The 17897-nt window shown below is 38.6% G+C and overlaps 1 long non-coding RNA gene across 1 annotated transcript; it reads left to right on the top strand.

Moving 5' to 3' along the window:
• Window positions 1-1113: 1113 nt before the first annotated feature.
• Window positions 1114-5743, top strand: LOC124126539. The gene is made up of 2 exons (XR_006859792.2): window positions 1114-1261; window positions 1454-5743. It is a non-coding gene; the product is annotated as an uncharacterized LOC124126539 (long non-coding RNA).
• Window positions 5744-17897: the final 12154 nt, after the last annotated feature.

Genomic DNA, 17897 nt, shown 5'->3' with positions numbered 1-17897 from the left:
CCATAGTCGCTCGTCACACTGAAAACCCAAGTTAACACTCTCATAGTAGGAACCATTTCTGAAATATTGCGAACCCGTGGGGATCCCGGGTAAGAATATAGGTCCCCAGCAACATATCCTTGAGGCGAATAAATAGGCCGGATGGTCTCAGTGACTTGGTTGATTGCATGTCAACTTGAGATTTCAATCACTAGTTTGTCTTGTCCAGTAGACTCAATTGTTTACTCAATTTATTTAATCGTCGAGCGCTCATAAAGTTTATTCCTAAAAAAGTAAGCCATAATTGTTCTTTTTGAAGCGTCTGTGGAGGTTTCTACACATAGCAGGTACCTATACCACTGGTGTGTCAAAAAGTGAATTCGATTGTGACGCATAAAGGTCACATGTAACTATAGGTTCTCCAGCCTCTGAGTATAACGCGATGGCTTCCTCTGCATTGACGTTTGTTCTTTTGGCCATTGAAGTATAGGATATTTAATGTGTCTAGTAAAATATGATGTTTGTTTGTTTGATTGTTTGTTGTTTAACGCCGCATCAGCAATATTCCAGCTATATGACGGCGCTCTGTACACAATAGAGTCTGGACCAGACAATCCAGTGATTAATATCATGAGCATCGATCCACGAATCTCTCATCTCGTGACGTGGAAAAGGGACACGTTTGGAAAGAAAATCTCCTTTCCACGTCTCTGGGTGAGAGATACATCATTTTTCACTCGACACATTAAATATCCTCTTTATCCCATCCTCATCGAAATTTATACTCATACAATTAAATACATAATAGCCGACTTTCGGGGTTACATGAGAAGCTGCTACCATAAATCATGGGATGCTCATGATGTCCATCACTGTATTGTCTGGTCCAGACTCATATAGCTGGAATATTGCTGAAAGCGGTGTCAAAAAACAAACAACATTACCAAGAAATCAGTTTTCATTTATTCATCAAGGGGATCTGGTTGTCTGGTTCAAACTTGATTATTTAGAGACCGCCGTCATATAGCTGGACAATAGTTGAGTGCGGCGTAAAGCAACAAAGAAACAAACAAACAAATCAACCATTCTATTATCCGTGCAATATGGACTCATACAATTAAACGAATTCTTGCAGCCGACTTTCGGGGTTACATGAAAACCTGCTACCATCAATCATGTGATGACATGAGTCAGGTCACGGACAAGAGGATCCAGTTCGTCTGGAAGACGACCCAGGCTGTCATTGACACTGTGGGCAAACTGGCGCCAGCATCAAGTGCAGGTAACTCTGCATGACGTACATTCCGAATGTTGTTCTCACTATGTGTCTTAATTGATTGGTGCAAGAATAGGGACCCTTTATTTTATATTTGTAAATCCTTTATCAGAATAAATAGAAACACTGACAGTCAAGTCAGAACATTGATATTAGTGTAGTCAGTTCTTGTCATCGTCGGTCTGTTATTGTTTCCAGGAGTACACCGTCTGGATGTGTCTATGCTTGGAGTTCTCGTGGGGATAATCCTGTGGATCAACACTGCCTTTACTGTATAGTCCCTATGTAACCAGTTGCCCGCGCATTGCTGACGGGACAGGCTGAAGGTTACATTCGCCAACATTAAAATGTTACCGACCGATCATTAAAAGAGACCCTACCCTTATTTTGTTCAATTTGCCTGCTTATTTCTGTTCCACTTTTCCTATTTTCGGAGTTCGTTGTCTTCTTTAATGTGTACATTGTTAGTATCCCTTCATGGCGATCAAAAATGACGTTCGTGAATTTTGCCTAAAAGGGAATACTATTATATAGTAATGAACACACTCCGTACCACTTTATTGTTTGTTTTAAGTGAATTAAATGAAATCGTTGTGCGATGAAGAATATAATGGACAAGATCAATATTCAGAATGACAAAGGCTATATTTGCCACAAAAAAACAAAACGAAACAAAAACAAAACAATACAAATGACATTTTTGAGATCGACTGACAAAGTATTTAAAGAAAAGTTAATAACTGCTGAAATTAACAACAACCTCTGTTTCATATTTAGATCTATGCATAAAGATTCTGAGTGACAAAACACTCTCAAAAAGATTTCAACTTTCCAACAGTCAATATGTCGAACAATATTGTTGCAGCTCCCGCCCTTGTTGTCTACATTTCACAATTTTTTAGGTACAATCGTACTTACTCTTTCTGCCAAGATTTGTAAAAGCGTCATTAGACTCGAAAGCTGTCAGATCAAGGTAACAACATTCAAGGCCACAGTAAAACTTTCAAAAAGGATTTATCTTAGTAATGTGGAGGGAGGTGGGGTAGCCTGGTGGTTTAAGTGTTCGCTCGTCACGCTGAAGTTCCGGGTTTGATTCCCCTCATGGGCACAGTATGTTACACCCCTGCCGTGATATTGCTTGCTAGAATATCGCTAAAAGCAGCGTAAAACATTACTCACACACTAGTGATGTGGAGGGCTTTATGTCGCATCAGTGACACTAATTTTTTTATTTATTTTTTTAATTGTTCCTGGTAAAAGTACATCATGTTTTGGTAAGAGTCAAAATACATGACCAGGATTTTTTAAGAAAGTACATATCATTCACACACATCCATACACACATTCACACTCACTAGAAGCTTTAGTATTTATGAAGACAGAATGCAGGATATATATTTAGTAAAGTTTTGGAATAGCAAATGTTTATATTTTCAAAAGGTTTTCATAAGGAGCCCATTTCATATATAATTCAGTCTGTTTGGCTGTATTAAGGTGTCTATATTTTTCTATTTGGTAATAATATTTCACCTCATTTTGGAAATGTGTAATGGTTGGTTGGTTATTTTTCATTTTGCATCTATAAATGTGAAATTTGGCCAATAAGAGTATCAGATAAAAAATATCATCGGTATGGAAATGTTTTGAAAAGCCAAAAAGAATTAAGTCTGAAGTAAGATTTATCTTACCAGCATGTGGACACTTGGATTCAATCCATTGTGAAAATCTTTTCCAGAAGTTTTTGCTTACCCTACAGTCCCAAAACAGATGTTGGATAGATTCTGGCTCAGCATTACAGAAAGTACATAGACAGTTGTCAACAATATGCATCTTGAGTAAATAAGTATTAACAAGTAGAATTCCGTGGAGCAATCTAAGCTGAAAGCATCTAAGTTTAGGGTCTGGAGTAGTTTTGTGTGCTCTGATAAATAAGCTAGGCCAGTTCATATCCATTAAAAGTTCCTCTTCCCATTTGTCAATAACTTTTAAGCTTTCATCGGTTTAGTTATATTTCTTTGAGCCTTTTTTACATGAAAAGAGATTGGCAATAGATATATTTGTATTGTTTGTTGTTTCCAGATGCAGGTCTTTATTAATGCCTAATTGTATCATGTATGTATTTACTGACCATAAAATTCAAGAAAATTTATATTGAAGTATTTATTACAGAATTGTTGCAATGTCATAACATTTCCATCATTGTTTAGCAAGCAATGTATGCTGTGTATGTTATTGAGATTAAAGGTTTTGTTATCTAATGATTTGCCATTTATAATAATATTTTTATTGTATAGCAGAGGTTCCCTTAGGAACTCTTCATAATTATTGGGTTTTATTTTATTGCTATATTTAGAAAAGGCAGTAAAACAATCTTTCGAAATTTTTTTAATTTTTTTATAGCAAGTTTAAGTGGAAAATCGCTTCCCATAAATAGTAAATCAGGAAATTCAGGAGTAGTATTAGTCATTAAACTTTTCCATTTCTTTTCCAAATCAACATTTAGTAGCTTTTTTATCCAGATTATTTTCAAAGCGTCAACATATGCAAAAATATCTATCATACCAAGTCCTCCAAGGGAAATAGGTTTACAAGCAACTGTTCTCTTTATTTTGTCTGGTTTATTATCCCATAAAAACTTGAAAAGAATAGTATTTATAATTATCTTTCTAAGGAATTCATCTGGGGGACTAGGGAGGGTAAGGAAAAGGAAATTAAGTTTTGAAATGAGCATTGATTTGATAATTGCAATTTTGCCTAATGGGGTTATAATTCTTTTCATCCATCTCTTGATGGTTTGTTCAATTTCAAAGATTTTGCTTTCATAGTTTAGTTTAATCATTTTATCTCGATTAGTAGAAAAAATTATGCCTAGAATTCTAAAGGTTTCAGGGTTCCATTCAAGGTTTAAGTCTTGTCGAAATTTGATATTACTATTTTTCTTGGAGCCTATCCAGATTATTTGAGTTTAAACAAAATTTATTCTTAATCCAGAGATATTTGCAAAGATATCAAGAGTGTCTATGGTAGCCTCGAAGGATCTCTTAGAACCGTCCAAAAGAAATTCTATATCATCTGCATATTGCGCAATTAAATAATCTTTACCGTTTATAGTTAGGCCCTGAATGTCTTTATTTTTTTCACAAGAATTGCGAGAATTTCTGCACAAAGCAGAAAAATATAAGGAGATAATGGACCCCCCTGCCTACAGCCACGGCCGACTGGTATCCAAGGTGACATATTTCCATTTATAATTAGGCTAGACCTGATATCTTTATAGAGTATAGATATTCATTTAGAAATACTTTCGCCAAATCCAAAAAAAATCAGGGTTTTAAAGATAAAAGACCAGGAGACAGAGTCAAATGCTTTCTCAAAATCAACTAGAAGTAGCATACCAGGCATTTGTTTAGATTCTGTGTATAAGAGTAGATCATATATCAGGCGGATGTTGTCTCCGATATATCTTCCAGACATGAAACCAGTTTGGTCTTCACTGATTATCTGAGGCAATACTTTTAAAAATCTATCTGCAATCACAGAAGATAAAAGTTTATATATGGAGTTCAGTGACAATAATGATGTCTGGTGCAATTCCCTATTTTGACTTGTACCATATGTTCCGTGTTATTTCAGATGAACAATTGACTTGCCTGTGCACATATTTGTGACGGGTGTCAACGGTGGGGCAGGTTACGCTCACCTTTTAGCAAACACATGGCACCATCCGGCTAAAAGGAAAATATGACAGGGTTTTGTCGCTCTTAATCATAAGTTACTCGGAAAAGGTATGTATGGTGAGATAGGTACACCACTAAGAAGTATATATGGAAACGTAAAATCAGTAGTAGCCTTCAGATGCAATACACTTTCAGGTGTAAGACAGGGATGTTCACTATACAGCTATCACCACTTCTTTTTATCTTTTACATTGATGAATTTGGGGATGATATCGTGAACACTGATTACAGTTGCGTTATCGTAGATGAAGATGTACAGGCATAATCGTTTAGACTTTTTGCTGATGATGTTGCAATAACTGCAGATCGCGTTTTTAATTTGCAGACAACGAGGGATGTTTCATTTCAATACTGTGCTGAATGGGGAGGGTATCGGTAAATACTGTTACGACAAAAGTTGTTGTTTTCAAGAGAGGTTGAAAGATATATAAACATGGGAATGGTTTCTCGGTTCAGAAAGACTTGAAGTAATATATAACAAATAAAATATCTTTATTTAACAATTCATGTCGAAACCTAATTACATGTGCATGTAAAGTACTTTAAGTGCAAGCAGATAATTCAATGCATTTATCTAAGCAGTTTCTTAGTAAATTCAGAAATACACCCGTTGATAACAATTATAATATTTTTATCTTTTCATATGTGTATATCTAATATACAAATGGTGTTCCACAAATTGTCCTGCAACAAAATGGCATTGTTTTATTGGTCTCATGGCCACATTTACGAAATAAATATGTCTGTCTAAGTAATTTTTTTTTCTGTTTAGAATGAATTCCTCTATTGCAACGTCGCGTTCATTTGTTGTAAGCGAAGCGGGTGGACCAGTAGCTAAGGAGCAACAAAGATATTCAGTAACTTTCCTTAGCCATAAACGGTTGTTACGGGTTCAAATCCCAATGTGACACGGACCTCGGTGTGTCTGAACAATATCCGTGCAAGTGGGTTTCATCAAAGCGATAAGCTTTGTTTTGTGCTTCTTTCACACATAAAGTCGACTGGAAGTGACATAACCGAAACAATCCAAAAAGTGAGCAGGGCTTACTAATACCTCGACTTTGACCTAATATCAAAACATGAAAAAGCAATATTTTCTCAGGACATCCTCTTATCGAAATCCAAATTTGCACTGCAACTGTCCTATTGGTGTAGAAACTGTATCCCCAATTGGAAAATAATCCATGAAGCAGTTTCCAAGTTGTAGGTTGCACAAACATGAAATACATTATATTTATTTCAGAAAATACACAATTCACAATCACACTTTGCTCTCCCTGCACCTCGTCTGTGAGTATGAAAACTGTTCCCTAAATTGGAAAAGAATCCATGAAGTAGTTTTCTAGTTATAGGTCGCACATATGATTTGGCAAATAAATTCTAAGTTAAAAAATGAAAAAAGCTGTACTTTTTAAAGAGAATTCAAATATTGATCATGAAATAAAACTTCGCACTGCACCTCTCCCCTTAGTATAAAAAGTATTCACCAAAATTTGAAAAGATTCTATTTAGTAGTTTTTAAGTTATTGGTCGCACATAAAATATGTCCTCGGAAGGAGGAACGGACGGAATTCCTAGGTATAATTATATACCCCCGTCCCTTCACATGTAGGTCGGGGGTATAATGGTGTTCATGCGGCGTTAAACCCAATTAACCCAGTCACTCACTCACTTAAATTCTGTGGAGGTAAGGTAGTTTGTGAAGTGGCTAGGTAATATATATTTCGACGTCACGTTCATTGTGTCACAATACTGCACGAATTTCTGTTTAAATGTTGTAAAATAAATATTGTAGCAATAGAAGCAACACGGGTGGCGCAGCAGTTTCTTAGTCAGAGTTTTGTTTTTTTATTCAGTAGAGCCGGTACAATTGTGATCATGCAGGTGGTATGTTCACATCATATATGTACAGCATCAAACTGACCGCCTCCGTGGTCTAGTGGTTTAGCTTCCGCCCGGAGAGCGGAAGGTCCGGGGTTCGATCCCCGGCCGCGTCATACCAAAAGAAGTTAAAAGATGATACCTGTTGTTTCCCTGTCTGGCGCTCGGCATTAAGGGGCTAAAACAAGGACTGTTGGCTCGGAGCAAGTATACTCTGTCTGAGTGGGGTATTCATGTTTAACTGCGGCATGGTATCTCAGCGAGCTAGCACTATAATCGGCATCAGTCCGGACTAGTACAAGCAGCCACATAAACACACACACGTGCATGCCCGTCGCTATATAAGTGCAATAATCTTGGACGCGACGTTAAACCCCATTTCACCCTCCCATCATCAGTCGAATGTGATAACTATCCGTGCTTGTAAGTTCACTGTCATGGAAAATTTGTTTTTGTTGTTGTGAGATGATTACGGTATGGGTGGTTCTGGAGCAGCGGAACCAGTAGCGTTACAGATGCACCAAACCATAGCAGTTCGAAGACCACCTACGTGACAGCTGATGGTTTGCCAAGAATATGGTCTTCCAAAACCTTCAAGCAGCCATATGGACCACCTGATTCCAGTTTAAGGTAGTGGTGAGGTGAAATGTGGTTTAACGTGAGGGGTGTTGAGGTGAAGTGAGGTGAGATGGGGTTTAACGTCGCGTTCAAGATTATTGTACTTGGCGACGTGCATAGATGGATGGATGTGTGTGTGTGTGTATCGCTGAATAGTATCGTACTCGCTCAAATCTGTGCATATTTTACTGTATTTGTTACACAAGGCTACAAACAAACACACACGCTTCACCTGTGATATGCCTCAGTGAAGGTGAGTCACGCGGCCAACAGTCGCCCGCATTGATAACAGCGTTACAATCATTTCAACGAAAGGGATCTTTCCCAGTGAACTGTCCTCTTCTAGGAAGTCGCATTATTGAGCTGCTACTTTCTTAACAACTGTTAAGTTATCAGTACTTTTGAAAAAGAGAAAACTAACCAGCACCGGGTTCGCTATTCAGTTCATGTTCAGGAAAATATATAAATAAATGTAAAAAAGAATCTGCTACTGTTTATTTATGTACTTTTTTACAATAAAGACTTAAATTGTGGGAAAACCTTTGCAGACGTAGCCCTCATTAAATACTGACTGTATTTTAGGACAAATTAACAAATATAGGAAAATTTAATTGTATAATGAGTGTGGCCTCTGATCGTAGACCCTGCCACTGTATCTTCAACCACACCATCTATATCCGTTCCCACAGAAAAAAACCGTTTCTGGTCAGTGTCCATCATCACCCACTAAAGAACAGAGTCTTACAATGTACATGTATCTATGTTTTCATGAATTACATGACTGGTTAGTGAATAGTGATGACATATCACACAACTGCAGTATGATGTCTTACTACTCTCCGAATGTCTGATACTATGACATTAGATTTGTTTGGGTTTGTAACTTTATCGTTGACTACGACCTGTAATGGATCCAATGATTGTATTCATCAGATAGGTGACACGTTAACCTCACGTTTGTTTGCACAGTTCTAGACAACATCTTGCATAGCGCAGTAAACTTAGATTATAGTTCAGTATAGCGTTCAAGACCTCAGTAAACATAAGTGTATATTGTCTGTATAGATACCATGCCATTTCGTCTTATAGCAGTCAGATGGATCAGTTTTGCATTGTGACGTATATAACTTCCTGTCCACAGCATATTTACCTATAGAATGAACATAACTGCTATCTGAAGAACGACTTTTTTATAGAAAATACTGCCTGGGTAACTACACTACATTTAACTGTAATGAAAATTATTATACAAGAGTGTAAGTGGTATTGTGTTTTGATAAATGATGAGTGGTGCTGTTTAGATTCTAGTTGCTGGACAGCACTTAGTAACTAAAAACTGCTTGAACATAAAAAAGACTACCTTACATTTGTCAAATTGTTGGACATGAACTGAAAACTAAAATGCTGCCGTTTAATTTTTCGTTATTCAAAAGTACTGAAAAACGTAACAGCTTTTGGACGATGTAAGACGAATTTGCTGTCATATATTAAATGAGTTTCAGTGTATTTGACCACATTACTGTAGTTGCTTAATATACAGCCTTTAAATAACGAAGAACGAATAACGAACCCGCTGCTAACTTCAGGCCCCTTAGACAGAATGCTTGCACATACAATACATCCATATATGTCGATGTATGGACACCATGTGTATAATTCCATAATTTATTCTTGTCATTATGTGGCTGAAGCAATGGCGAAGTAGTCCCTGTTGCCAGGTACATCAAGTGTCAAGTGCCTTCACAGCTTGTTTGTGATTTCGATATTTTATTTATATCAGCTATCGTGTAATGTTGTTGAAACATATTTGTTCGTATGTATGAGACCACCTACGTGGTCATGCGTCTTCCTGAAAAAAGGATGATCGGGGTTTTGATCCCCTGCCATCATGCAAAATAGGTTTAAAGGTGGTACTTGTTCTAAAGGGTTTACACCCCACTTCACCTCACCTTATCTTCCGATGTTTGAAAATATAGAAGCCTTCCTCCCACAACGACACCCACCACCGTCATATAGCTGGAATATTGCTGAGTGCGGCGTCAAAAACAAAACAAAACAGGAATCATGTGATGGACCAGACAATCAATCTTTTATTGACAGTTATTACTGGGGGTGGGTAATGGGTTGGGATGGGGGTAGGGGTGGGGGCAGGCGTTCAGCAGATCGATTCCTGTTGCTAATCATGTTTCCGTGATCATTTTCTCTCGAAACAGGTTTTTCTCAGAAATTTACTGTTTGGATAGGATAAAACTAGTCAAGCTGATCATATTTCCGTGATCATTTTCTCTCCAAACAGGTTTTTCTCAGGAATTTACTGTTTGGATAGGATTAAACTATTCAAGCTGATGATTACCGTGAGAATTTTCTCTCGAAACAGGTTCTTCTTAGAATCTACTGTATGGGTGGAATGACGTCACGGCATATATAAAACCGCTTAGGATTGTTGGTATCGTGTCAAAACCGCATTGTTATACGTTGTGTGTTATTTGTTGTCGACATGCACACTGAAAAAGGCAGACGTTTTTATCGTATTAAGTATGTATCTGTCCCATCTCGTAAGACATTTACTTCTGCCTGGAGACAATGTCAGTTTGCGAGATGTTTTCATCCTCCTATGGAAACTTATATTTAGTCAGTTATGTTTGTGAAAGTAAGACATAAGATATGAATTCCGTTATCGTTTTACGTGTCCAGTATTTGAAACAGAAATATGCAGATTTCTTCCATAATTACAAAATCTAAGTATGCCTTCCTCCCACAACAACACCCACCACCGTCATATAGCTGGAATATTGCTGAGTGCGGCGTAAAAAAAACCAACAAAAAAAACAAACCCAAACACAACGAAACCACCTCACACACCTTAAACCCACATTCACACCTACACCCTCCCCCCCCCCCCCCCACACACACACACATACTCCCCACCCCAAACACACACAAACACACACTTTGTAAGCCATTGGATGAATGTTACCCGTCAAGCAGGAATCAGTTGATGGACCAGAAAATCAATCTTAAATCAATCTCAGTTATTACTGAGGTGAGGAATGGGTTGGGATGGGGGTGGGGGTGGCGGGTGGAGGGGACGCGTTCAGCACATGTTGCTGATGATGTTTCCGTGATCATTTTCTCTCGAAACAGGTTCTTCTCAGAATTTACTGTATGGATGGAATGACGTCACGGCATATATAAAACCGCTTAGGATTGTTGGTGACGTGTCAAAACCGCAGGCAAACCGTTGGTGGCGAACTACAAAATGAACGCTCTCTCAGTTTACAGTGTGATGTTCATCATTGGTAAGAAATCAATATATATATATATATATATATATATATATATATATATATATATATATATATATATATATATATATATATATTTGTAACGAATATTTTTAGATTTTTGAAAAATTGTACGTAGTTTTTTATTTGTTGTCGACATGCACGCTGAAAAAGGCAGACGCTTATATCGTATTAAGTATGTATCTGTCCCATCTCGTAAGACATTTGCTTCTGTCTGGAGACAATGTAAGTTTGCGAGATGTTTTTACCTTCCTGTCGAAACTTTTATATTTATTCAGTTATGTTTGTGAAAAATAGACATTAGATATGAATTCCGTTATCGTTTTACGTGTCGAGTATTTGAAACAGAAATGTGCAGATTTCTTACTATTACAAAACCTAAGCATGCCTATGTTTACCTATTCACTATAAACAGAGTATAGGTATATTAAGAACTTTTTCCAAAGTGTTCACATTGATAATGATTAAATTCAAATTCCTCCCTAAATTGTATACCCCTTTATGCTTTCTGCTACGTAAATCTGCGGGCTCGTGAAGACTTTTGTCAAAACAGGTAGGTATTGCACACGTACATCTTTAATTTGTTACAAATGAATACTGTGTCATTCATGATTCAAATTGCTACATGAGTACACCTCTCACCGCTGTGGCTGTTCTCATTGATTACGCATGCGCAAGCGGCAATCCATTGTCATGCATTTTAAATGTAATACATTTAATGTAAATAATTGAATATAAAAAGAAACTTTCAATTGCGAAATATAAATATAAGCAGGTAGACTATAGGTGTACAAAGAATTTGGACAATATGCTGGAAATGTCTCCTCGTTATAGGTTACCTGTGCACGCAAATAATAACGCAATTGAAAGAGAAAATGCATTGCAGGTAATCTTGTTTGTTCAAGCACATAAGCATTACTGTCATAGGCCATACTTACCAGTTGTCACTTTAAACTCAATTGGACCGACGAAGTTTGCCTACGTAGTGCCAGTGACACAAGCACCGATGTTGTTGTGCTACGTTGGTAAACGTTATTTTAAGCTCTAACGTGACAAATATAATAATTGATATTATACCTATCAGCTGCTATATTGCTAAGTTTTATTTGAGTTCTTAATAAACTAATCAAAATATTAATATCCAAATTTACATTATATGCATGCAAGATTTCTCCGATATTTCCTGGGGTTCTTCATTCTGGACAGTTCTTCTTAGTGTTTCACTTTATGTATATGGCGGCCAAAGACAACAGCTTGTGCCATCCATCCAGTTCGATGGTACCAGTTTTACGTCATTGCCATCCGTGAACAAATCTGACCAACTGACCATCTGGTAACTGACCAAAGAGAAAATTGACCAGACACAGTCCAACACATGCAGACACCATATACATAAGCACATGTTTTTTTTAAAATGATGTAAGGTGAGGTGAGGTGAAATTGGGTTTAACGTCGCGTCCAAGATTATTGCACTTATATAGCGACGTGCATGCACGTGTATGTGTGTGTGTAGCTGCTTGTACTAGTTCGGACTGATGCCGATTTATAGTGCTAGCTCACTGAGATACCATGCCGCAGTTTAACATGAATACCCCACTCAGACACAGTATACTGACTCCGAGCCGACCAGTCCTTGTTTTAGCCCCTTAATGTCGAGCGCCAGACAAGTACAATCTTTTAACGTCTTTTTGTATGTCGCGGCCGGGGATCGAACCCCGGACCTTCCGCTCTCCGGGCGGACGCTCTACCACAAGACCACGGAGGCGGTCAAAATGATGTTAGTGTAGGATTGAAATGAAATTTGTGTTTCCCTGGATGGCATAAGGACACATTCACATAATAAAGATGTGACAGCTTCTACATGATCAGATAAATCGCCCTTAAACTAGATAGACTGGAAGACTTCAATGGATAGTTAAACAAATCCTCCTCACATGTGAACTCGTCAAGGAAAAACACATCTCAACTTGATGTTTTTGGGAAAACTATATTCCTCACAAGAGCAAATATATAAATATATATATACCGTTCTCCCCTTGATTAATAAAGGAAAACTGATTTCTTGGTAATGTTGTTTGTCGTTCAACGCCACTTTCAGCAATATCCCAGCTATTTGACGAGGGCCTGTAAATAATCGAGTCTGGACCAGACAATCCAGTGATTTATATCATGAGCATCGATCCACGCACTTGAGATACGATGACATGCATCAAGCAAATCAGCGAGCCTGACCACCCGATCCCGTTGGTCGCCTCTTGCGACAAGCATAGTCGCCTTTTACGGCAAGCATGGGTTGCTTAAGATCTATTCTATACGGATCTTCACTGGTCTCTTGGTAATGAGTACAGTGAATCGCAGTCTGTATTAGAGGGCCGTGTTTATGAGACTTTGTGATGATGTTGAAGCAACTGGTGTATTCAAACAATTCATATCCTGTAGTCATTTTCTCAGACAATCTTCGAATGACCTTACCCGTGCTCGTGGGTTTCATCAAAGTTGCATCACTTTGGGACTTTGTCTTAGCTCCCAAAGGGAATGGCAATCCAATGTTCCAGGAAGACTTCAGTTGTACAGTTAGTGCGAAAGAGGGAATTTGGTTGTACAGTATGTGCGAGAGAGTGAATTAAGTTGAACAGTTAGTGCGAGTGATCATGAGTAATTTAGTTGTACAGTTAGTGAGAGAGACGGAATTTAGTTGTACAGTTGGTGCGAAAGAGGGAATTTAGTTGTATCGTTAGTGCGAGAGAGGAATTTAGTTGTACAGTTAGTGCGAGAGAGGAATTTAGTTGTACAGTTTGTGGGAGAGAGGGAATTTAGTTGCACAGTCAGTGCGAGAGAGGGAATTTAGTTTACAGTTACTGGAAAAGAGGGAACTTATTTGTACAGATAGTTCAAGAGAGGTAATTTAGTTGTACACTTAGTGCAAGAAAGGGAATTCAGTTGTACAGTTTGTGCGAGAGAGGGAATTTAGTTTACAGCTTGTGCTAATGAGGAACTTTAGTTGTACAGTTAGTGTGAGAGAGACGAAATTTAGTTGTATAGTTAGTGCAAGAAAGGGAATTTAGTTGTACAGTTACTGGAAAAGAGGTAATCTATAGGGCAAGAGTGGGAATGTAGTTGTACAGTTTGTGCGAATGAGGGAATTCAGTTGTACAGTTTGTGCAAGAAAGGGAATTTAGTTGTACTGTTATAGGAAAAGAGGGAATTTATTTGTACAGTTAGTTGAAGAGAGGTAATTTAGTTGTACAGTTTGTGCTAATGAGGAACTTTAGTTGTACAGATAGTGCGAGAAAGGAAATTTGGTTGTACAGTTTGTGCGAGAGAGGGAATTCAGTTGTACAGTTAGTGCGAGAGAGGGAATTTAGTTGTACAGTTACTGGAAAAGAGGCAATTTATTTGTACAGTTATTTCAAGAGAGGTAATTTAGTTTTACACTTAGTGCGAGAAAGGGAATTCAGTTGTACAGTCAGTGCGAGAGAGGGAATTTAGTTGTACAGTCAGTGCGAGAGAAGGAATTTAGTTGTACAGTTAGTCCGTGAGAGGGAATTTAGTTGTACAGTTAGTGCGAGAGAAGGAATTTAGTTGTACAGTTAGTGCGAGAGAAGGAATTTATTTGTACAGTTCGTGGGAGAAAGGGAAGTTAGTTGTACAGTCAGTGCGAGAGAGGGAATTAAGTTTACAGCTTGTGCGATAGGGGGAATTTAGTTAACAGTTTGTGTGAGAGTAGGAATTAAGTTGTACAGTTTGTGCTAATGAGGAACTTTAGTTGTACAGTTAGTGCGAGAGAGGAATTTAGTTGTACAGTTAGTGCGAGAGACGAAATTTAGTTGTATAGTTAGTGCAAGAAAGGGAATTTAGTTGTATAGTTACTGGAAAAGAGGGAATGAAAAGGGCAAGAGTGGGAATGACGTTGTACAGTTTGTGCGAACGAGGGAACTCAGTTGTACAGTTTGTGCAAGAAAGGGAATTTAGTTGTACAGTTACTTGAAAAGAGGGAATTTATTTGTACAATTAGTTCAAGACAGGTAATTTAGTTGTACACTTAGTGCAAGAAAGGGAATTCAGTTGTACTGTGTGTGCTAATGAGGAACTTTAGTTGTACAGTTAGTGCGAGAAAGGGAATTTAGTTGTACAGTTAGTGTGAGAGAGGAAATTTAGTTGTACAGTTTGTGCGGGAGGGGAATTTAGTTGTACAGTTTGTGCGAGAGAGGGAATGCGGTTGTTCAGTTTGTGCGAGGGAGTGAATTTAGTTGTACAGTTTGTGCTAATGAAGAATTTTTTTTGTAGAGTTAGTGCGAGAGAGGGAATTGAGTTGTACACTTAATGACAGAAAGGGAATTCAGGTGTACAGTTTGTGCAAATGAGGAATTTTAATTGTACAGTTAGTGTGAGAAAGGGAATTCATTTGTACAGTTTGTGCTAATGAGGAACTTTAGTTCTACAGTTAGTGCGAGAAAGGGAATTTGGTTGTACAGTTTGTGCGAGAGAGGGAATTCAGTTGTACAGTTAGTGCCAGAAAGGGAATTTAGTTCTAAAACTAGGGTGAGAGAGGGTTTTTAGTTGTACAGTTAGTGCGAGAGAGGGAATTTAGTTGTACAGTTAGTGCGAGAGAAGGAATTTGGTTGTACAGTGAGTGCGAGAGAGGGAATTTAGTTTACAGTTTGTGTGAGAGAGGAAATTCAGTTGTACAGTTAGTGCCAGAAAGGGAATTTAGTTGTAAAACTAGGGTGAGAGAGGGTTTTTAGTTGTACAGTTAGTGCGAGAGAAGGAATTTAGTTTAACAGTTTGTGGGAGAGAGGGAATGTAGTTGTACAGTGTGTGCGAGAGAGGGCATTTATACGTTTCCCATTTGTTGAAAGCTGCTGGGGGCGGTCGGGTAGCCTAGTGGTTAAAGCGTTCGCTCGTCACGCCAAAGACCCGGGTTCGATTCCCGACATGGATACAATGTGTGAAGCCCATTTCTGGTGTCCCCCGACGTGATATTGCTGGATTATTGCTAAAGGCGGCGTAAAACCATACTCACTCACTCACTCGCACACTGCTGATGGATTTACTGAAGTAATACGATGATCTAGAACCTTTACCTGATTTAAGTAAGTCACAGATGGGTTGCTTATGTTAAGTGATAAAGTGTTGATAAAAATAGTTCTCCATGATTTAGGTAAATTTAGGTTCAAACGATTGTAATATGGTATAGTCCCCTTATATCATGCATTGTTTTAAGTTTGGTAAAAGTATCTTCAGGAGGGTTTGGGAGAGGTATTGGTAATGAACTAGTGTTGATAAAGCCCATGTTTTAATTACAGTAATTTTGCCAACTAAAGTGAGGTTTCGTTTTCTTCAATTGAAAGAATTCTTGTGATTATTTCATAATGAAGTAGTGTCATACTTCAACATCACCATTATGTCAGGCTAAATTTAAATCTTGATTGGGATTTCGTTGCCATAATTGATCCTATCCATATTGCCTTAATTTCATCGATATTTATGTTTAGTCCAGGCATTTTCTAAAACTTGTATAACGTGTTTATGGCTTCGTTCAGGAAGGCATCAGCGCCGCCTAGAAATAATTCAATATCGTGGGCATACTCTCTGGTATTCAGAGTGGCTTTATATTATGATCCTATGTTTGTTAGCACCATATCCGTGCTTGTAAGATCAGTGTCATGGAAATTTTTGTTGTTGTTGTTGTAAGATGATTACGGTATGGGTGGTTCTGGAGCAGCGGAACCAGTAGCGTTAGAGATGAACCAAACCATAGCGGTTCGAAGACCACCTACGTGACAGCTGATGGTTTGCCAAGAACCTTCAAGCAGCTATATGGACCACCTGATTCCACTTTAAGGTGGTGGCCAGGGGATCAGACCCTCGACCTCCCGCTCTCAGGGCAGATCCTTTATCCACCCAACCGTCTTTCCTGATGGCGCAACACAATTATTACATACTCACACACACGACACTCTCACACAAAGACACTCAGACACACACAGACAGATACACACGCACACACATTCGCTCACACACACACTCACACAACCAGGCAGACACACACAAGTTAATTATTTTCGTCACGCTACTTCATTTTTGCGTTTTCTTAATTGTTTCCAGTTTTATAGGGGCGATCGGGTAGCCTAGTGGTTAAAGCGATCGCTCGTCACACCCTGAAGCCCTAGGTTCGAGTCCCAACATGGGTACAATGTCTGGTGTCTCCCGCCGTGATATTGTTGGAATATTACTAAAAGCGTCGTTAACCCATACTCACACACTCTAGTTTTATAAGTTAATATGTAACTGGTAATGAAGTGGTAATGTATTGGCTATCAAATATCAAATATGTCCCCCCCCCCACACACACACACACGCACATACACACATACACACAAACACACAAACAAACACACACACACACACACACACACACACACACACACACACACACACACACACACACACACACACACACACACACACACACACACACACACACACACACACACACACACACACACCAATGTATCGTTGAATAGAACTGTAATCAATCCGACCGGTGCATGTTTCCTGGATTTGTTACACAAGGCTACAAACAAACACACACACATCACGGTCACGGTCAACAGACACCGACATTGATTACAGCATTACAACCATTTTTCCAGTTAACTGTCCTCTTCCTGGAAGTCGCCTCAGTGATCTGCTACTTTGAGATACGATAAGTGCTTAGCTTGCTAAAGTCTTCTGCCATCAAATCCTTTGGAACATTTGTGTATATTGTTGCCATGCAATATGTTAGACAGAATGCTTGCACATACAAGCCGCAGGCAAACCGCAGCCAAACCGTTTAGTTTTACAGTTTGTGGGAGAGAGGGAATTTAGTTGTACAGTGTGTGCGAGAGAGGGCATTTATACGTTTCCCATTTGTTGAAAGCTGCTGGGGGCGGTCGGGTAGCCTAGTGGTTAAAGCGTTCGCTCGTCACGCCAAAGACCCGGGTTCGATTCCCGACATGGATACAATGTGTGAAGCCCATTTCTGGTGTCCCCCGACGTGATATTGCTGGATTATTGCTAAAGGCGGCGTAAAACCATACTCACTCACTCACTCGC

Source organism: Haliotis rufescens, unplaced genomic scaffold (genome assembly GCF_023055435.1).
Source record: "Haliotis rufescens isolate VD_foot unplaced genomic scaffold, xgHalRufe1.0.p SCAF_83, whole genome shotgun sequence".
NCBI classification, from domain to species: domain Eukaryota; kingdom Metazoa; phylum Mollusca; class Gastropoda; order Lepetellida; family Haliotidae; genus Haliotis; species Haliotis rufescens.
Note: the sequence above shows the minus strand (reverse complement) of the source record. Positions and strands in the feature narration are given on the sequence as shown.